This window comes from Amblyomma americanum, unplaced genomic scaffold (assembly GCF_052857255.1).
Source record: "Amblyomma americanum isolate KBUSLIRL-KWMA unplaced genomic scaffold, ASM5285725v1 scaffold_19, whole genome shotgun sequence".
Lineage (NCBI taxonomy): Eukaryota > Metazoa > Arthropoda > Arachnida > Ixodida > Ixodidae > Amblyomma > Amblyomma americanum.
Genome location: NW_027526491.1, coordinates 1,101,921 through 1,124,426, shown reverse-complemented (window position 1 = coordinate 1,124,426; position 22,506 = coordinate 1,101,921). Strand labels below are relative to the sequence as shown.

Sequence of the window (22,506 nt, the reverse complement as noted above, 5' to 3'; positions counted from 1 at the left end):
CTGCTAAAGAGTCTGTTTAAAGTCCAAAGAGCTTCTTCCCAGGTAGAGGTCGCTACAATAACATCGTCGATGTAATGAACGACATTTTCTATGCCTTGTAAATGAATGCGCATCAGGCGCGTAAATGTAGCCGATGTTGTCTTAATGCCGAAGGTCATATAGACAAAGTGATAGTGACCAGATTGGGTAGATAACGCTGTTTTTGGTCTCGAAGCTTCCTCCAAGGGTACTTGCCAGTAGCCTTTAGCAAGGTCAAATTTTGAAAAGTACACCTTGGTTCTAACCTCACTAAATATTACATCTCTCCTTGTAGTGGGGTCTGCATCAAACAGAAGAACTTCAATGATGCGTCGAAAGTTGATGCAAGTCCGATAGGTGTTGTCTTTTTAATCAGAACGAGGGGGAATTGTATGGAGATATTGAACGTTCATTGACCCATAATTTGATCATCTCATCTAGCTCCTTTTCGACCACATCCTTCATGGTAAAAGGCAACGGGTATTGCGGGGTATTCACGAATTCAGAAATCGAGAGCCTGAGTTGACACTCCACTATATTAGTCTTCCCGGGAATCTCGGAAAAGATGTCTGCATACGTCTTAAGTAAGCTGCGAATCTCCTGATGTTGGTCATCGTCGAGCTTGATGGAGATTTGCACGGCTTCAATTCCTTTACTGTGGTCCGTGCTAAGGGTAGGCAGTTGTTCGTCAGTCACCTTCTTCGAATACGACGTAAGATTACGCCTGCACGGTCTCTTCGGACGCACGCTCTTCTTACCATTTGAGAATATTGATGTAAATTGGTTCTGAGTGTGGCCCAAGTCGATCCAATAATCCACGTCGTTCTTTTTGCCAGAAACCACGAATGAACCTTTCCACTGCATCAAGAGTTTATTTTGGCTACTCGGCAAAAGAATGAGGACATGATCTCCAACCCTTAACTGCCGCGTCTTGCTGTTCCTCTCATAGTATCTCTTCGGAGAGTGTTTGACACGCAACAAATTTTAATGTGCCGCCCTCACAGTTTGATCGACACGTTCTCTTAGATCAAGAATGTAACCGTATGTCGTCTTCGTGTCTGCTCCAAGCTCTTCCCTTGTCCAGAACTTTCTGAGTACTGTGAGCGGTCCTCGCACATGTCGTCCAAATATCAACTCAAACGAAGAAAGCCCAGACTCGCTAGCGGCACCTCTCTGCATGCGAACAGAAACGGAGCCATATAATGATCCCATGTTTTGGGCTGCTCATGACTGTGCTTCTGCAGCATCTGCTTGAGTGTGCCGTTAAATTTCTCTACCATTCTAATGCACATTGGATGGTAAGAAGCGTGCTGAGATGTTTCACCGCCAAGAGATCATTCAGCACTCTCATCATTTCAGAAGTGAAGCAGGAGCCCTGGTCGCAAAGGATCTCTCTCGGCAAACCTATTCGTGAAAACATCTCCACCAAACCCTCTGCCACGGTAGTTGAATCTATATTTGGCCGAGCCACGGCGTCGGGATACCGCGTGGCAAAATATACGAGAGTGAGAATATATTTATTCCATTTCACCGATGTGGGCGACAAGTGACCGACAATATCGACAGAGACCCGATCAAAAGGAGTGTAGATAAGAGGCATGCGTTAAAACGGAGCTTTCCCTACTTTGCCTTTCGGGCACGTCCTTTGGCACGAGTCGCACGACATGACATACCTCTTAATCTCCTCCTTCAATCCTGGCCGGTAGAATTCTTTCAGAACTCGATCTGTAGTCTTCTTATTGCTCTGATGCCCCGCCAACGGGTTTTTGTGGGCAAGCCTTAAAACCTGCGATCTGCAATACTTTGGAAGAACTACCTGTCGAGCCTATCTGCCAGAGGCTAGATGATAGAGGCGGTACAACAAACCCTTTTCGACAGAATACGAGTGCGAAGTGCCGTGCTTGCCGTGGAACACCTTTTTTACTTTCACCCAACACGCCTTCAATGACCCATCCTCTCTTTGCTTTTTTTCTAACATCCCATTGGTAAACCTCATGGGACGAACGCTTAAAGCAATATTTTCCCTCCTTCGTCCGGAAACTTCCTTTCCAGCCAACAGCACTTTTGGTCCTGGCCTTCACCACTTCCACTGGCAGCCTCGTCATTCACTATGCGAGGACATAATTTACCAACGCCCTCCGATCTCTTCTAATTAATGTCTGGATTTGACGGCTCACGGGCCTTTGGTAAATTTCAAATTATGACATCGATCGTACAATGGTGTCTCCATGCACTTTATCAGGGCCGTGCCAGTGAAATAGGGCGAAACGATATGAACTGCTGCCTCGGGCACTTCCAGATTGCTGCCGTCCACAATGAACACCGTATATCTCGAGCCGGTGAGCTGAGTCAGGAACTAGGGCTCTCCGCACAACCACGGTATTGCTCCCCGTGTGCGGTTAAACACGTACGGGTAGGCCTCGGAGCCCTCCCTCTGCAGGCATGTGTTGTGCGTCTGCAGGCTTTTTCAGGACAAGTCTGACCACCACCTTACCCTCAGCTACTTAAAGTCTACCTGCTCTTGAAGACACCGTTTCACGCGCAACACACACTGGCTGAACACAACAGGACGACTGCTTCGGGTTTTCGTGCTTACTTAAACAGGAACTTACTTCATGCCCTGTTTTTTGGCAATAAATGCAATAAAGCTGTTTTCGTTTAAAGCGATAGTCGACAGCCTTATGTCTATGTCGGTTACAAATGATGCACCTTCCTAACTTTGTACTTGATGGGATAGCCTGTTATACGTAGTGGCACAGACAGGGGCTTAATTGTTTACATTCTTTTTAGGCTGCCCCACAATACTTTCTGTCTACTTGATGGAAAATTCTTCCCTCTTGGGATGCCCACTTCGAACGAGTCTTTGAACGAAGACAAGTTTCTTTGCCGCTGGGCCTCTAGAAAGGTTGTCTGCTGCCTCAACCATTTTGTCCTGCGTCTTGCACTCTTTTTCTCGAAGGAAAATCACCAGACGCCTATGACAGTTCCTCATGAACTGTTCAACCACTACCAAGTCACGTAAATCATTGTACGTTGTGGCCGTTCCCGGCATCTCGACCCATCTGTCGAAAAAAGTGAACAAGCGTACCGCGTTTTGCTTGCCTGTTTCTTTCTAGCGGCTTACTTTCAGGAAACCTTTTGCGGTACCCCTCTGCTGCGAACCGAAAATGTTGGAGCAGGGCTAGTTTTGCCTTATCATAACCCATTGAATCTGCTGGGGACAGTCGACTGAACACACGAAGAGTCTCCCAGTCAAAGACATACTCAGTGCTGTAGCTCATTTCTCCTAGGGCTAGCTGTGCCCTTCTGCGATACGCTCAAAACATTTAAGGTAAGCATCCAAATCATGCCTACGATCATCGAACGGCGGAATCAGCTTGTGTGGGCCAACCACTACTGACGGCCCCGGTGCGGGTGTGCGGGTTCTCGATTACCCTCACCGGCTTCTGTGAGCCTAAACTTGAGCTGCAATATACGCTCTTCAGCCTCTGCTAGCGACTGTGCATGCTCGCATTCGGCTTCTGCTAGCGCCTTTTCATGCTTGTGTTGAGCATCGCGTTCGGCTTCATGTGCTGCACGTTCCTTCTCTTGCTCGGCAGCCAACCACGTGCGCAGCTCGGCGTCTTTCAACCCCAACTCTCTCCCTAACTCAATTAACTCATTTAGCGTGCTCATTGTTTTCATATTCTTAAAAGGATCTCTCAATATAAGTTAAATGGCTTCGCCCTGTCGCGCGGACGCCAATTGCCGCGAATTGTCGCGTCCCCGAATTTCCGAAGGGGAACGCTATCGTGAGCAGGTTCGAACAAGAGAACAAAGAGATCAAGCAAAACAAAACGAAGCCGTATTTATAATTTAAAGGAAAAGAGCCAATAAGAAAAACAAACAACAATAAAACACATTCAACACGCGTACAAAACTGCAGGTCAAAGGAAAGCGTTCACCAGATATTGAGCGTCCCAGGTGAAGTGGGGATGTCTTGCAGACAGGATGGAACGCGGGTTGATGAACTGCGACACGTCGCTGGCGTTGCGTCGACGGAAGTGGCGAAAAAGAGTCAGGTGGTACTAGCAGCGGAGAGGATTGACTGCAGGAAGACGCCGATGGTCTCCCGTCAACAGCCCGAAGAACTTGGCACCAGCAGGAGAAGCGTAGCTTGGACCCGTCGATGTCGTGCCGAAACTACGGAGTTTTAATGCAGGCAAGGGTGCCTTTCGGCAGCACGGACCCTCAGTCGGTCGGCTGCCACCCCCACGGTTGCAAGGAACGCAGGAGGCGTGCGTCGGTGATCCAAGGGAGGTCCACGGCAGCACGACCCAACGTCCAAAGGCTACCACCTACACGCTTGAATGACACGATATCCGCTGCTCTGTGTCCCTTCACCCCTCGGTTTTCTGACACGTCAGCTCTCCGCTGCTCGTGCTCGCTACGCTCTTCATCGCCTCACAAACACCTTTCTCACGCGCACAGGCGCAACGCTGGGCTGGAACGCGCAGAGCTCCGCTGTTCGATACACCACGGTCGACGCACCGCGTTCGAAAATCACCCGGTGTTTTCATGTGCACATCACACTGGGGTTCTTTAACATGCACTGACATCGCGGAGTACACGGGGCTCTAGAAATTTGCCGCCATCGAAATTCGACCGCCGCGGTCAGAATCGAGACCGCGTCCTTCATCTCAGCAGCCGAGTGCCATAACCATTGAGACACTGCGGCGGGGTTACTATAGTTTCATGCCAGTACAGCTTTACTGTTGGGCTCTTGTCTTTTGCACCGAACTGGTAACACCTACCGTGAGTGTGTAGGCTCATGAAGTGCTTTATTCTGAATGAGAATTTTTTAGCCACCAATATTTTTTTTTGTTCCCGAATCATGTACGTGCACAAGTTTGCCAACGCAGTTTCTTAGGTTGTGGCGTGGCAAGACGACCTACTTTGCCACACAGCACTGCTGACGCCGCTCATTCACACGTCTCTGTCACGGCTAAAGATTTTAGTCAGTTATTAAAAAAATGAAATAATTGTTTCATAACACAGCTCCTATCTAAGAGCAAAGAAAATAAAAAGTTTGGGCCTAAAATAAGTATCGTAAAATGCACAGCCTGCATTCAGGGCCTTATCTTAACTGCGGGTGCATGCAAGATTACGCTTACCTGATTACCCTTCTGACTATGGCAAGCAGGAAGACGATCACCCCATTCCTTTCTTGCTTGTACACAATGAAAGCTAAGAGAAATCCGCTGAAAGAAAGCATTGAGAATATAAGTACAATGGTGACTGGCTATACAAGAGGGAAGTATTTCTTCAGCACAAATTGCTGCAAACCACGTCTTCTGTACTGTATACACTTTGTTCACTGATAGGTCACTGCGTGGACGGGAAGACTACTTAAAGGAAATGTTACTGTTGTCTTCTACGCACAGAACGTGTAACTGTGTCGCTACTACCACGTTGTCATCTGCTGTTCAGCGATACAGACTTGTTAACTGAAAACTGCATTACGCGCGGCAACTCATAATTCTGGCTCGAGACGTGGGTCTGCCTCTCTGATACCCTGCAGCACGGTTAAAGCTACAGCTGCGTGGTGTCGGCTAACCGGGTGGAGGTAGCCATGCTAGCAAAGTTAACCTTGGGAAAAGCTACTGCTGACGTAAAAATGGTACCTATTAATCTTGACACTCTTTTAAGAGGGAATTGTAAAAATGTAAAGGCTCCGGGCAGGCACGACCGGCTATTACACTTGATAAACGCTTTGCGGCATAAAACCCAAAATTAACCTGGTGGTTCGTTAGCTTCTGTGTGCAAGATCGGCGAGTTATTGCTCACCGCAAAACTTTCTTTGGTGGCTGTCGAAATCACAGGACTTCACAATACCCGGCTCAGCAGTGATTCCCCTGGCTACCGTGATTGGACAGCGGATCGCCGCCGGCCAGTCTGAGGGCAAAATTATTTACGAGGATGCGCGAACGCTTTTATAAGGCCCGCCCAAAAGACCTAAATTCATGAGGTTGTTCGTACGTGAGAAAAGCTCATGATTTCTCAGTGCGGGTTCACCCTGGGAATCCCGACAGGAATCACAGATACGGCGGAAGCATCGGGAAATCACCAACTTTTATTTCAAAACAGCTGAGTGAACTTGACCCCTCACTGCATGATAGTTAGCAGCCGCTTCGATATTGCTATACAGCTTTATAACGGCTTCAGTAGAAGGCGTGCGAGGGCCTTCTCGCACAAGCTGGCATAAGTGCGGATGGCATATGTGTTGAATTAGGTGACTGACTGGGCCAGGCTATTGTACAATTTGATATAGATGGCGGGCCGCCTTGAGAAAAAGATGGAAAAGGGGCTGACTGAAATCAGCCCCCCATACGAAGCCCCAGCTCCCACACTATCAAACTGTGATGTTCAAAAATAAAAAAAATCGTCCATGTATTCAAATCGCGGTGTTAAAGAAAACTTCCAAAAATCGTCCATGTATTCGGCCTTCCTGCCGATTTCCAGCTCTCAAGAAAAATAATTTGATGACGGCAGTGATCGGCTGTGTTAAGGACTTGCCAACGACTGCTTTTCATTAATTTTTGCGTATGTGCGTGCACAGTTACTAAACACAACTTTTCTCGCGTTTAGTGGGTTCCATTGCAAGTAATCCGGAGCGGTACTAAGGCGCTGTGCTTCCGCAGTGGCTAGGCTCCTTCTCTAACTGCATTTTGTTGTCACCTATTTCAATTTTCTCCTTGCGCGAGCTCGCACGACCGTTTCGTATACCACTGATGCGGCAACGTTGCTCGCCGAACATGCCTGCGCTCATGACTGTCAAGTTGTTACAAATCCATATACATCTTGCAATGACATACGGTAGAACTCGCGCTTATGCTCTGGTGGCGGATGAATCGCAATTAGTCGCCTCCATGGCTTGGCTGACGGACATGGCTGGACTTGCAGCCTGCCCATTCGACTGCCACAACGAGGCGACGCAGTCATGCGATGTTCCGGCGTCTGATAGAATCTCCCTCGCAGTTTCTGGTGTGATTGAGAAACCGCGGGGCTGTCGAAGGGATAGTGCACTAGCCAAGGAGAAAGTGGGAGGGCCAGGAGCGGAAGCAGTAGATACTGCAGGAAGATAAAATAGAGTGTGCGATGTGTGCATGCGCGGCGCTTGCGGCTGTAGGCTATTCTGATTAAGCCCGTTGTAACACGTACCTCAAGAAGAAGAAGAAGCAGTCGACGCTCTTAAATCCCACCATTGTAAATATGTTCTGCCAGTTGTTGATATACACTACGGCGTTCACCATGTGGGCTGATGAAGAGAAAATGGGTATAAGTAAAGCTGAAGCTTTACGCTGTGCTGCGCTATGAGTAAAAACACAGTTAAATGCATCACCGCGACAAATTTGGACCACGCCATTCTTTAATACACGCTGACAACGCACAGCACGTAGGTCCTTTTCAATGGCGCCTGCATCGAAAGGCGGAAGCCGCAGTCGCCGCGGATAAATAAGAGTAAGAATTTTCTTGTCTTTTTCAACGCACATGACCACGCCAAAAGATACTTGCAGAGCGGAAAACCAATTCGCGCAGTCTGAGCAGTGTATGCTCGCTATTTTTTCCACTGCACATTAGCTTTCCCTCGGGCCTTAGTGTCGTTGCCTTTACTGTCGTTGCCTTACGTGGTATTGTGTCTTAGGCAAGTAATTTTATAGGTGCTTGAAGCTAAAGATATGTACAACGCATATTTCTTTTATCCCTTGTTAGCGGAGCGCAAAAGTTATTGATTTCTGTATTTTACCCTTATAACAACAAAGAAAAGTATGCAAACTCTTCGCTTTAAAGCTGCATTGTTATTAATGGCACTGACACGCAAGCATTTATGGCTCCGAAGCATTTATGACACTTATCTGGCGTAGAGTGTCATGAGCCGAAATCCTCGTATTATACAGCCGCCAAGGCTCCCGCGGCAACAAGGCTGAGGAGCAGGTTTCGAAGCGTTACGTTTCCCACAGCCCCGGGCTAGAAATAAGTCCTCTGGTCACATGTCGACGAATTCAACGAGAATAAGACGGAAAGCGTGCTGATATTTGACTTCACGTTGACTAGCGCAAGATATTAAGAATTTATTCGGAGCATATAGTGCATCATGCGCACGGCGTTGTTCCGGCACATGAAATATCATTAACCATCGTTTGTATTTTTTGCATTTAATGCTTTTAGTCGCAGTGGTCCACGCGCAGCTGCAGGAACAGAGGAAGAACACAAAAGCGAACCTAAACGAACTTTGGCGAAACTTTCAGTGACCCCATGCTGCCTACGTGCTGCGCTGCCGCCGGAGCAGCGCATGCGTCAACAACACCATCTATATCATGTGCCCCGCCGTTTACTGAGCACGCGCGGGTCACGCAGCTCATCGCAGCGTCGGAATGAATACATATCCGAGTCGCAGCAACCATGTTAGCTCAAGGGATTGCTCTAGCCACAGATACCTCCTCCCCGAACCTCACTCTAACCTGGCATGCAAGTCGTTGAAGCTAATGCCAAGTGAATTTGCTTATAGACTACTTATCTTGCAGTAAGTGTGGCAATAACAATAATACGGTCGCTTACGACAGTATGAAGGTTCATACGCAGCAAAGCACTAAGATGAAAGAAAATAATTATAAAAATTTATGGCACACTTTCGATGTCAATCAGCTTTCGCTGATTACTTTGGCTTCGCTTTTCTTACTTTTGATTCGTCCCAACTGCACCGCGAAAAATTAGCTTTGAGACAAGGAAAAGTGCAGTATATTTATACTATCTCACTTCTATTTGACTAAAAAAAGCGGCTGATGGCTTCCCAAAACTCGACTGCACCTACCATGATATTTGAGACGTTCTGGAATGTGGTGCGCCCTTTCTGCGGTGCATTTCATGCTTACATCTACTCTCGACGGTGAGATATGGAGTCCATTTTTGTTTCTGTAATGAAGCGCAGCATAAGAGGTGCCTTGCAAACCGGCGTGCTTCCCTTACACTGCGTTTTGGTAAGCGGACGGCTTTTTAGTCTCACTTTAAATTATAGATTCTTACGCCACCTGATCATTGCTAACGACAATGGCCCTCATGAGTAAAGAGCTAAACGCAGAAAAATAAAAAAGCAGCTCCGATGAAAGCTCGAGCAGCATAGCCCCCTTTGACGCTGTCGAGTGCGTCTTCTCATTAGCTGCGGCATTACAAGGGACGTACAGGCCGCTGCTGCGAAGATGACAGGCTATAAACCTATAAAGTCTATATAATCTATATATACATTCTATATAAAGACTATATATCTGAGCAGGATCTTGTAATCGTTTGGTTTAGAGGCCAAAGGCTCACGCACTCCAAATTTCCGTAGGGGCACCGTAGCTGTGTCCAACAAGGATATAGACAATGCTGAAGAACCGGATGCCGTGCAGGAACCTCATGTTGTAGGCGTCAGAGCTCTTGTTTTTCGCAATTTGAAGCATCATGCGCGTATTAGACATCACAGAGAATGATTTCAGAATCGATATAAGAACACCTGCAATAAAGTAAGAAGTGAAGGAGACCTAGTTGAAAAATATTTATATGCGGCTTAAAGCTGTTCAAGAAAATATATGCTTTTTTTCGAATCAAAGTGCCGATAGAGAGTTTATAAACTTGGCTTTCCTTCTTTTTCTCTCTTGAGTTAAAATCAAATGAAGAATGCTTGCCCACGTTTCGGAAAGCATTACTCTTAATGTCCAGCATGGTAATATAACAGTATGAATAAAAGCAAATAATTTTTAAGTGGCCGTAATAATGATTACAGAGTTAATAATAGAGCGCTGATAAATAAGGAAGGTAACAGGCTCTAGAATTAAACGCGCGGCGCAGAAAGTGCGCATAATGTAACAGTGTGCAAAAATCGGAGATTGTTCACGCCCTTGTGCAAGAGCTCACAACTTCACTCCTGGGTAGTTATTTCCTTTGTCAGTCGTAACAATCGCTTCACAATTCGTAATACGGTACCTAAAATTTATCTTTGAAGGTTATATACTTCAAAAATTGATGTCAATAAATATTCAAAGATATTTATCCTTGCTTCTCTTTCTCGTTTCTTCGTGAGCTGTACAAATCGACGGCATTTCCAAGCACGATCACAAGGCCTAGAGTGCCAAGGAATGCTCTGCAGAAAGAAAGGAGCATTAGATAACTTGCTGCTCTTCGCAGATTAAATCGGGCGAATTGCGGAGCTATTCTCAACGTTCCTGTGCAGTTCGTTCAACATACTTGCAGGATAGTAACCTGAGCTGTTGTGATGCGTGGAGACAGGCCTGTGATGCAGTTCTTGATGGTAGCGTCTAGAGTTTCAGGAAGCACTGAGAAGACAACGTCAGGCGCATCAAAAATACAGATCGTGATCATACGGGTAGTCACTGTACTATTATTTTTCGTTCACATAATGCTGTCATTCGTTGCAGCAGCCAAATGAGAGATTTTCGCCCGAAGAAATAAAAACTGCTGATCATCACATTGGAGCGGGCAATGAATTTCGGAGAACCTTGCACAGGTTTAATGCTGCGGTGGCGTACCTGATTTTGCCATTTCACTGTAGTTCCTCCTGACTGCAGACATCGAGCACACAAATACCTAATCGCATGATTAGAATCGTCTGCTCATAGATATGCCCTCGAAATCTGGTAACCTGCCGAGAGAAAAATATCTGTCAAAGGCACCCGAGCTTTCGCTTACCTGATCTTTGTGTCTATGTTTCTTGCTACACGGGACATTGACACTAAAACCGGAGGCTGCAGGTGGTTTTACGAAAAACCAGCTGGCTGCCCGGCATGCAGTGGTCGAGAATGAAAATTCTCGACGACAACAAAATCAGGAGCGCCGTTTTTTATCTGCCTAGGCAGCTGCAAACCGGCTTTCTTGAATGATACTGGTCTTTTCGAAGTAATCTTGCAACATTAAACAAGATAGGGCTCTAGTGGTCGTTTCGGGCATTTTCTTTGTTACAGCGAAGGCCATGGGCTTGGCCTGTTGCCTCAGTAGTCTGTACTGTCTGGTAGAATGTTACTAGCAAGCATCCGGCTTCCTGTATTCGTTTGACTCAGAAGAGAAAGTTGGCTCCGATACGCATGACAACAGTTTATTGTTTTCTTGACTAGTCTTATTTGCTATCTTAGAGTGACAGACATTAATCAGTTATGGGAAATAAAGGGCGTGTCGAACGTTCAATTATTCGTTTCATTCACTTTCCGGAAGTTTGTTTCCCTTGACATTTATTACGCACCACAATATTTACTCATGCCAGAAACTAATCATTGGCCTGCAGGCAATACACTGAGAGCATATTTGTAATCAAGGCTCCAAGGTATCTGATCCCACCGCTTTATTACGGCGCAGCACTTCATGAAGCCATGCCTCGTTCCCTGCGGATATCAGCAGGAAATCTTAATTGCGGGCCAGTTTAAGATGTCTATTTATTTCCTTGCTTTTGTATTCACACTCATGCGAGCGCTCGATTTAACTCATGCTCCTTGTCATGCCAAATGGGTTAGCAGGTATATGCAAGCCGGTATTGTGCGCGTCTACGAAGTGAGCGGCACTACTGCCTATTCGGTATGTGTACATCATACAGGAACATTTGGACGCACGTATGTTTGCTTACTCTTGTGCCTACAACGCCCAGATTGAAATTATTACGTCAGAATTAACACTCAGGAAAGAAACATTTGCTAAGAATGTTTTACAGAATCAGTACTAACCATCTCTACAGCTGGTTTTCAGCAAACTCAAACCCATAAAGGGGAGCTTTTACAACCGTCCTGTTTCTCTCGTACCCCGAACAGTGCTTCTGGGTGGGGCGAGTACGCGATACATGAGCTTTTCGGCGAAATAAATGAACGTGATACAGAGTATGGTGCAAATAATAGTTCGTTTATTACTTAAAAGGTATTTAAGATGGCAAAAGTATAGAGAACAATTATGACCATGATTAAGGACAATTACGGCAGAATTTAATTCGTAATCCCTCAGAATTTTCTTACGAAGATGCGTATCGGTAGAAACGTGCAGGCTGTCAATATGAGCCGCTAGAGTTCTAACTGCAACAGTTGCTATTAGGGCCATTCATTCAAAGGATATAAAAATGCAAAATACTTCTAAGAGGTTGTCCTGTTAGATTTCTGCACGAGGAAGTTAAGCTAATGCTTTACTACGCCAACCAGAGAGCCATTTCGGCTCGTCGCGCACTTCAGCCGTATACCGTATGCCGTATGCCATGTGCCGTATGCCGTACGCCGTGTGCCATTTGCCGTGGCCGCCGAACGAGCTTGAGCCGCCGTTGGCTAGCAACACCGCAGGCGCTCTCCAACAGATGGCGCCGCCGTCGACGCCGCTGCCGTCGCCGTTCACTCCACCAGATGTGCATATATATATATATATATATATATATATATATATGCGCTTCGCCTCAATCACGGAGGAAGACTATACAGGAGTGAAAACACCGCTGTCTGCCGCCACCAGATAAGGTCAGAAGCCCGCGGCGCCACTATCATGCTGGCGGCGCCTAGCGGCCGTTTCGGTTGCCAAGGCAACCGGTCGAACGCGTTGCTCCCGTTCGGCCGCGAGTGCCCGACTTCTATTGAGAGCACTCACGCGTGCTTTTTTACCGCTGGTAGCCCGAAGATAAACTGGTGCTAGGCTTCAACCATTTGAGCACAGTAAAAAATAAAACGTGTTCTTTTCCATGACCGCTATAAGATGACCTGTAGCTTCTGGTTTTAAGCAGGGCTTTTGTTTGACACCGGCGCGATGACTTTGATTGGATGGGTGTAAGCGCTGTTGGCATTCGTCGAAGGCAAACATGCCTTCATGTTCGTCGAGTATGTGACCACGCTAAGTTTCATCTACCGAAGGAGAACGCGGGCGTCGTACGGCGCAGCGTTTATGACTACACGCCAGTCGAGAAGGAAACAAGCGGCTACAACTTCTCACCTCGCTCACCTTCTCCCTGACACACTTGTAACCGCTTTTGCAATTTCGAACAGAACACCTGCCTCCCATCTTATTCTAGCAAATTCCGAAGGAGGCCGCACTGCGCGTAGCAACGCTGTTAGTATTACGGCCCTTAAACAGACACCAACAAGAACTGTTGCTGTATGACTTAAGGGCTCAGAAATACAATGTCATGGCGTGCCCGCTGAAGCAAACACCCGTGTCGTCTGCTTGTCGTCTGCTTTGAGCATGCACTGCCGGAGAGCGCGCCGGAGCTGCCAGCCCGGGCGCTGCATTTTTGTTTCGCTGCGGCTTCAACAAGGTGCCGCATGGCGCCACTGCATGCGGTCCCGTCGGCGCATACAATTGTGACTTTAGAGAGTTTTAGTTTCATGTACGTAGAGGCTTCACGTACGTAGAGCTCTTACGGGTGACCAGTGCGCATGCGCAGAACGCAAAGGGTATGCGCGAGTCTCACGTACGTACGTGAGATTCGGATTTTTACGTTGCGGTCTTTGCGTTCCTTGCGTACGTAGCGTTGACAAACATGGCGGCGCCCTGTCCGCCGCTTCACAGCAATAACAGCTTCGTCGCTAGTCCCTCGAAGCGATATCGTGTTCTAAACTGTTGTATTCGCCTTCGATTTGTCCATTCTTACCCTAGCAAAAGGTTTCAAGCGTCAACTAGCTTTTGTTTTTCAGACAGAAGGGCGATTTTTCAGCTCTTAAGCCTGACGGAGTAGCGTTGGTCGTCGTCATAGCAACGGTCTCGCGAAATCACGAACTGAGGAAGCCCCAAACCAGCCAAACATAGCCAAACTGCCAAACACGAGGACAGACCGAATGGCCTGGCTTAAAGACCTGTCTTGGATGATTTAGGCTACAACCAGTGTCTGTGTTTTCTAGTAGATGGCGATAGGAATAACGCGCGGCGTGTGTCGCGTAAGTGTAACTATAAGGGTTTCAAACGACCTGAGTGCAGGCTACGTAGACTTCTCACATTTGCGTACGTGAACCCTCTACGTACGTGAAACTAAAACTCTCTTTTATCTGGTCGCCTGCGCTCGCTCGCGCTGACGGGAGTTTAACGTCCTATATAGTCTTGCTCCGTGGCCTCAGTGCATTGTAGTCGTTATGGAGAGCGCGAAAGAGAGACAAGAACGAAAGAACGAAGCGAGGAAGAGACAACGTGCTGAGGAGACGGCAGAAGAACGCGCCGCACGACTCGAGAAGCGTCGTAACGAAGATGCGGCCTGAAGAAGTCGTGCCACGTCCCGGAGTGACTCTTCAACTGCGGAAGAGACCGGTTTGAATTCTCGAGAGCGTCGGAATGAGACGCTGTGTGGACGACGTGCCGAGGAAACGAAGCTTTCGCAATTCAACATGGGTTTACCAGAACTAAACCACAGTCAATTTTTTAAACTTTTTTTCCGTACCTGGGTAATGAATGACGATTTAGTGGAGCGACCATATAACCTCCGAATAATTTCGAACTATCTAGCAGGCGTACTTCTCACCCGTGTATGTGTAATAGACATAGCTGCTGCGATGAGGTCGTCTAGGTCGGTTTTGTTTCCGCCGTATGCCATCACGTTGCAGTACTGGCCCCGCGCTGTCTTCTGACCGAATTCATTGTGCCCCACAGTCTCTACGCATTTGTCGAAGGCACCCAAGTTTGCCCGGGCAGACGTCAGAAGTCCGCTAGGGTACTTTCCGGTGGCGTCAATCACTGCGCATAACAGAAGAATTTCTCAGATCAAGTGGAAAATCTTTTCCCCGTAGTCCTACTGCTGTACCCTGCTGAGAGAAATAACGCACAAATTTTGGCTGCGAAGTCTGTTTTACACCTTTACCAGGCACAGGAAAAGTGGTCAAGTCATTTTTTTTTCGAATTCTTTAGAACCCAAAGAAGGAAGCTATAGAAAAGTATGAATACAGTTTTTCGAGATGTGCCAAGCGATTGTTTCACAAATGTCTCAATCCTGTGGCACAAAACTTGTGACATTGCTCAGACGCATCAGTGCATTAACTCTGTGTGTCCTCTGAATAACGATTACCGCTACTAAAGATGTTCACCTAGCGTACCACTGTATGTGCCGCGTCGCTCCATATTTCGTTCTTTTGGGAGAGACGCGCGAAATCCGTGAAATCCTCTAGGTTGTGATACATTTCGGTTTCTGCATTACTTAATTAATTACAAATATCTGTAGCATTTGCAGGCAGTCTTCTTTCTATAGTAACAAGTTTTGATCCATCTTGCACAAACTTAAATCACTCTGACAACCCATTAATACTGCGAGAAGGGGTAAAAATATGACTTTCGTTCTGAACTACGTACCAATGCGGATATTTACGCGGGTTCTCACCTGCCAGTATACTTAATGATGACTTTATAGGTACTGGAGCTCACCATGGCTCCATTTGAGCTCCGGGGCCAGAACAGAAGCTCCATATTTTTTTCCAGCTGCGGATTATATATTTTTGTCGCCTGCTTCAATAGATGAAGTGGTTTCCATAATAAATGCTCTTAAAAACACGCTTTTCTCTGATGATGAAGAAACTGCTGTTCTTCCTACTAAGTGAGCTGTTATTAGTGCATAGAAAACATAAAACAGCAGCAACAACATATGAAAAGATCGTTGATTTCCGTAGTTACGCCAAATACAAATTAATTGCGCTAGCACTTCGGTTTTCACTTCAGTTCCGTTGTTCAGATCTAGTGTTCACGGAAAGCATTGTAAGGTTAGCGATAAAGGATTAATGCCCATCTATGCGCAATAGGTCATTCTCTCCTTAACATTATAGATCCGTGGGAGTCCTCATACCACAGCTGGTGCAGTGGTGAAGTGGTTAAGCGATGCGCCACTGCCCTTCTTTGGCATGTGCTGGCCTGATGGAACTTTGGTTGTTTATTGGCTTGAGTTGAATCCCAGGTTGCTACTCCTGAGCAACATCTCGCGTTTAACTGAGCTACCACATGCCCCGGCAGGTAGGCAGGTATAAACGAGCCCCTCATTTCCTTTACCTTTTCTGCTAATATATATATATATATATATATATTAGCAGAAAAGGTAAAGGAAATGAGGGGCTCGTTTGACAAGCATATTAAGGAAGCCAACAGTCACGGAAACCAAGGGGCATGGGGGAATGTTTTTAATCTTTTTTTTTTTATTTGTAGTGCGAATCAATCGGTTTAAAGAAAATTACTTATAAAGCAGCAGAAAAAACAACCATGCCGCCGGTGGGATCCGAACCCACGACCTCCGAATATCGCGTCCGGTGCTCTTACCAACTGAGCTACGGCCCCCTGAGTGTACTTTCCCGCGAGGCACCGTGCAGCGGCAGTCTCACCTCGAGGCTGAGCGCATGCCCTTGTCAGTTACATTAACTGGCAAAAGAGGGCGCCAGCATCGCTGCGCGCGAGACTGCCAAAGCCCGCGCGCGGGAGAGGGGGCATGGGGCGCTTCGGCTGGAATCGTCGGCGTGATCGGACGTGTCTCTCGCGGCTCCGCTCTTCGCCGGCGGGGCGAGGAAGCGACGTGGAGACAGGCTCCCGTACTTGTCCCGTACGGCCTTCGGAGTATATATCCCTTGCCCTAGCGCGGGCGAACATTCGCTCGGAACCTTGCTGGTGAGTCGGACGACCTTGATTCATTAGCATACCTTGTTGCTAGCTGGCGTTATTGTTTCTGTAGCAATAAATGCCTGTTTGTGTCCACTAATGTGTCGTACTTTTGTTCCCCCAGAGCAAGGCCCGCCGTGGTCGGCGAGCGCGCGGTAGCGTACGCGATTACGGGGTGGGTTCGGGCGCCTTTGAACCGTGTCAGCCGCGATTGAGTGGGGAGAACGTACTTGTCTCCCAAAATCAAACCCCCACATCTGGCAGCACAACGTGGGGCCTGTTCTTAGAACATTGGACGACTGTCGGTTCGGTTCGAGGAACGTTCTTTGTCCGGACTTGACAAGTGCTAGGCCTAGACTGAATTTTGATCGCTAGGACCTGCGGCATGCTTTCTTTAGGGCGAGGTGTATTGCGCTGCAGCATGTTTGAACTTTTCGACATGCTCAGCACATTTTTAATTAAGATTTCCCTGGAGTTTCTTCATGGGAATCACTTGGTCCGCATCGAGGGAGCGCGAGGCCTAGCGCCCGCGGAGTCGCCGAGCCCGAAGCGAGTGAGTACGGAAGCCGCGTGGGTGGTCCGAGCTTCTGTATATACTTTGTCTTCTGTCTCTTTTTCGGCTATGCGAGTCGCGGCTCCGGGTGCCGGGTGGCCTGAGGCCACGGGTGCCTCTACGAGCTCGCTGGTATTGCAGCTCGGCACCGGGCGCTCCGACCCCGTCCGATGCGGTGGGCGCAGACCGCTCAGAAGCTGCTTTGAGCAGTGAGCGGGGTAGGACCACCCCACAAAGCTGACGTCTCCTCGCGGCTGCGCGCACATAACCCGTTTCGGGTCTTTGTTGTGGTCACGATCGTTGTCGGAGTGGTAGTTAGGCCTGAGGCTTTTCGGAGCTGCCTGCACCACGTTAAAAGAGACACGACCACCGGACCGTGTCGTTGAGAGGGGGCACATTTTGCTGCCCGTCTGTTTTTTTTGTAACCTCGCACGAACTGAGCAGTCTCGTTCAACTCAAGAAAGGGCTTTGTTCACTCGAACTTTGCGCTTGCACAGCCACCGACACGTTTTGCTAGCGAGTTAGGCATTGTGCCACGAGGCCCTTGCGGATGCCACTTCCCCTCCCGTGACCTACGTTAAAGGCACGCCGAGAGCGTTTCGGCAATTTTGCACATCCGGTGGAGCCACCCAGGCTTGCTGTCCGGTGCACATCGTCTCGCTGCCACCTGCTGCGACGGAGCGGATTGTATACTGTTCGCCGCATCCATCCGGGGCAGCTGTGGCGAGACCAGTCAGCAGTCACCTCCGGCTGCTGCTGCCCTAACGACTACTGCAGGATCCTGGCCTGCAGTTTTCCCACCGGCCTTCGATTCGCGGGCCTGCGGACACGGTAGTCCGCGGGCCATACGAGTCGTCCCAGCGGAGACCTTCACGCCGCCTTCGGAACACCGCGGAAGTCGGCGTGACCTCCGCTGCAAGACGTGCCTCAAGGACATGAAGACCAGGAGACTCCTCCATAGCATGTACTTTCAGGCGCGTGGGTCTATTTAAGTTTGGGGGGAAGTGGGGACCTGCCCTGCTGCCCCCTGAGTTTGCTTTCTCGCGAGGCACCGTGCAGCGGCAGTCTCACCTTGAGGCAAAGCGCATTCCCTTGTCAGTTACATTAACTGGCAAGAGAGGGCGCCAGCATCGCTGCGCGCGAGGCTGCCAAAGCCCGCGCGAGGGAGAGGGGGCATGGGGCGCTTCGGCTGGGATCGTCGGCGCGATCGGACGTGTCGCTCGCGGCTCCGTTCTTCGCCGGCGGGGCGAGGAAGCGACGGGGAGACAGGCTCCCCTACTCGTCCCGTCCGGCCTTCGGAGTATATATCCCTTGCTCTAGCGCGGGCGAACATTCGCTCGGAATCTTGCTGGTGAGTCGGACGACCTTGATTCATTAGCGTACCTTGTTGCTAGCTGGCATTGTTTCTGTAGCAATAAATATCTGTGTCAGCCAATGTGTCATTCCTTTACTCCCCCAGAGCAAGGCCCGCCGTGTTCGGCGAGCGCTCGGTAGCGTACGCGATCACGGGGTGGGGTCCGGGCGGCTTTGAACAGTGTCAGCCGCGATTGAGTGGGGAGAACGTACTTATCTCCCTAATTCAACCCTACAATATATATATTCTCTCTGAACAAGAATGGTCCCCAATCGATCGAAACGTCAGTTCTTAAGCGTGCGTCAGTATACTTGAACACACATATGTATATATATATATATATATATATATATATATATATATATATTGTCACGCGTGAATGCGGTGATCCCTGAAGACAGGAACGCAGGATCCGACGAACGTCTGCACCACAGCTCAAGATCGCTGACACCTCCGCTTCCTCTTCTTCGAGACGGCGCGTGATTCAGGTCAGCGCTAAGTGAAAATGCGGAATGCACTGTGTCACTGGCCCCCGGAAAAAAAGAGCATCGTCCCGATGCGTAGCCGGCGTGTTGAAAAAAAAAAGTTCACCAAGGGAAGTTCACGTGTTGTGCGGCCGTATGTCCAGCTCTAGCGCTACCGCTCGTGGTAAGGCTTGAGGCGGACAACGTGTACCACCTCAGGGTGCTGGGAGTGCCGAGTCTTCTGAAAGCCGTCAGGAACGACCTCATAGTTCAGGTCTCCAAGTGGCCTGATGATTTTGTAAGGTCTAAAATACCGGCAGAGGAGCTTTTCGCTAAGTACGCGTCGGCGAATGGGAAACCAGACCCACACACGGTCTCCTGATGGGTACCGAGCATCACGGCGTCGGAGGTTATAGTGTTGGGCATCTCGGCATTGTTGGTCGAGAATCCTCACCCTGGCCAGCTGACGAGCCTCTTCAGCGAGGTGCAGGAAGGTGTGAAGATCCGCATTCGGGTCGATGTCGTCCACATGCGGTAACATGGCGTCTAGCATCGTGGTCACGTCGCGGCCGTAAACGAAACGGAACGGTGGCATGGTTGTCGTTTCCTGAACGGCCATATTGTATGCAAAGGTGACGTATGGGAGCACTTCGTCCCAAGTTTTGTGCTTAACGTCGACATACATGGAGAACATGTCACCTAGCGTTTCGTTTAAGCGTTCCGTTAAACCGTTCGTCTGAGGGTGGTAGGATGTCGTCCTTCGGTGGTCTGTATGACTGTGGAGTAAAATCTGCTGCAGGAGGTCAGCCATGAAAGCTGTACCCCTGTCGGTGATTAGGGTCTCCGGGGCACCGTGTCGCAAAACGATCTGATGGATGAAAAATTTTGCTACGTCAAGGGCTGTGGCACTTGGCAGAGCTGATGTTTCTGCGTATCGGGTCAGATAGTCAGTTGCCACGATGACCCACTTGATTCCCGATTGAGAAAGGGAATGGGCCCAGCATGTCCATCCCGATCTGCTGGAAAGGCCGCGATGGTGGTGCTATAGGCTTTAAGAATCCAGCAGGTTTTGTTGAGGGCGCTTTGCGACGCTGACAGCCTCGGCACGTTCTGACGTAGTGTGTAACGTCCGAATGAAGGCGGGGCCAGTAATACTTCTCTTTGATTCTTTCAAGCGTGCGGGCTACACCCAAATGTCCAGAAGTCGGTTCATCGTGTGAAGCTTGAAGGATTTCGTCCCTTAGGCTCGTCGGTATAACAATAAGGTATTGCTGATTGTTTGCGACGAAATTTTTCTTTACGAGGACACCATGGCGAACGCAGAGAGACCCTACCGAGCGCTTGAAAGCCTTCGGGGCAGTCGGGCGGGTCCCGTTAAGAAACTCAATGAGGTCGCGAAGTTCTGGGTCGGCGTATTGTTTGTCAGCAAGGCTCGTTGCACTGATCGCCTTTAAGGTGATGTCGTCGTCGTAGTTTCCGTCCTCCGTTGGGGATTCGACGGGGGCACGCGAGAGGCAATCGGCATCCGAGTGTTTCCGGCCCGACTTGTACGCCACTGTCATGTCGTATTCTTGGAGGCGCAGACTCCATCTGACAAGGCGGGCTGATGGATCTTTGAGGGTCGCAAGCCAACACAAGGCATGATGGTCCGTAACTACAGTAAAACGTTTTCCATAAAGGTAGGGTCGAAATTTCGACGTCGCCCGCACGATCGCTAAACACTCTTTCTTAGTTGCTGAGTAGTTAGCTTCAGCGCGAGACAAAGAGAGGCTGGCGTAAGCGATGACTCGCTCTCGACTGCTGTGGATTTGAACCAGAACGGCACCCAGGACTACGTTGCTTGCGTCAGTATGAAGCTCCGTATCTGCGTTTTCGTCGAAGTGAGCCAGAACTGGAGGTCATTGCAGGTGGCGTTGAAGAGTTTCAAATGCTTGTGCTTGAGGGGCATCCCACGTGAAAGGCGTGTCTGTCCTTGTCAAACGCGTCAGGGGCTCGGCGATTTGAGCGAAATCTTTCACAAAGCGACAGTAGTAGGCACATAATCCTAGAAAGCGGCGGACTTCCTTTTGGTCCTGCGGTGGAGGGAAATTGGCAATAGCATTGGTTTTGTCCGGGTCCGGCCGAACTCCCTCGCAACTGACGACGTGACCAAAGAACTTTAGCTCAGTGTAAGCAAAGCGGCATTTCTCATTTTTTAACGTTAGCCCAGAAGACTTCATGGCTTGCAGCACAACTTCAAGGCGCCGAAGGTGCTCCTCGAAAGTTGGGGCGAACACACAACGTCATCAAGGTAGACGAGGCATGTCTGCCACTTCAGGTCTGCCAGAACTGTGTCCATCAGCCGTTGGAACGTCGCCGGTGCAGAAAACAAACCAAATGGCATTGCCTTAAACTCATAGAGCCCCTCCGTAGTAAACAATGCGGTTTTTTCTCGGTCCCGTTCATCTACTTCGATTTGCCAATATCCTGATTTGAGGTCCATGGATGAGAAATATTTTGCATAGCAGAGGCGATCGACAGCATCGTCGATTCGAGGAAGGGGATAAACATCTTTTTTAGTTACTTTGTTTAGGCGACGGTAGACCACACAAAACCGCAGTGTACCATCTTTTTTCTTCACGAGGACGACAAGTGCCGCCCAGGGACTGCGAGAGGGCTGAATGACGTCGTCTCGAAGCATCTTCTTAACTTTACGGCTGATTGCGGCGCGTTCCGTGGAAGACACGCGGTAAGGTGACTGTCTGAGAGGGTGCACGGCGTCATCCGTAATTATCGGATGCTTGGCCAAGTGTGTTCTGCCGACGCGGGAAAAAGTCTAGAAGGTATCGCCGTACCCCTGGAGAAGAGTTTCTACTTGGCCTCCCTGCTGCGGCGAAAGTGCGGGGTTAATGTCGTACTGGAAGTCGGGAACCCCGGTGTGAACTTCTGTTGACGACACCATGGCAAGACTGGGAGCTCGTCGAATGTCGGCGATACCATGAACGTGGGCCACAGTAGTCCGAAGGCTAAGATGTTGGTGCTCACTGCCAAAATTCGTAAGCAGGACTTTGGTTTCTCCGTTTTCGAGGTAAACGACCCCTCTGGCGACCGCAAGGCACCGGTCGAAAAGCATAATTGGTTTGCTTTCGACGACACCTTCAAACTTTCGCAGCGTCTTCGCGCCGACAGAGACCACAACGCTCGAACGGGGTGGAATGGTGACGTCATCAAGGATGGAAAGAGCCGCGGGACGTTCGAAAGCACTGTGGGTTACGTTGTCGGTGGAGAACGTCACTGACTTCGATTTAAGGTCAATGACCGCGCCATTTTCTGTCAAAAAATCCATTCCGAGGGTTACGTCCCGGGAACACTGGTCGAGTACGACGAAGGTGGCCAGGTACGTGTCCTCTTCGATGGTTAATCGTGATGTGCACGTGCCAGCTGGGGCGATCAAATGACCCCCGGCAGTACGAAGCTGTGGGCCCGTCCAAGGTGTGGTCACCTTTTTCAGAGTCGCGGCAAAAGGTCCACTGATT

The 22,506-nt window shown here is 49.0% G+C and overlaps 1 pseudogene; it reads right to left on the bottom strand.

Moving 5' to 3' along the window:
* LOC144111957 (nose resistant to fluoxetine protein 6-like) overlaps positions 1-22,506 on the bottom strand; it is a 76,936-nt pseudogene that overhangs the window by 35,018 nt on the left and 19,412 nt on the right.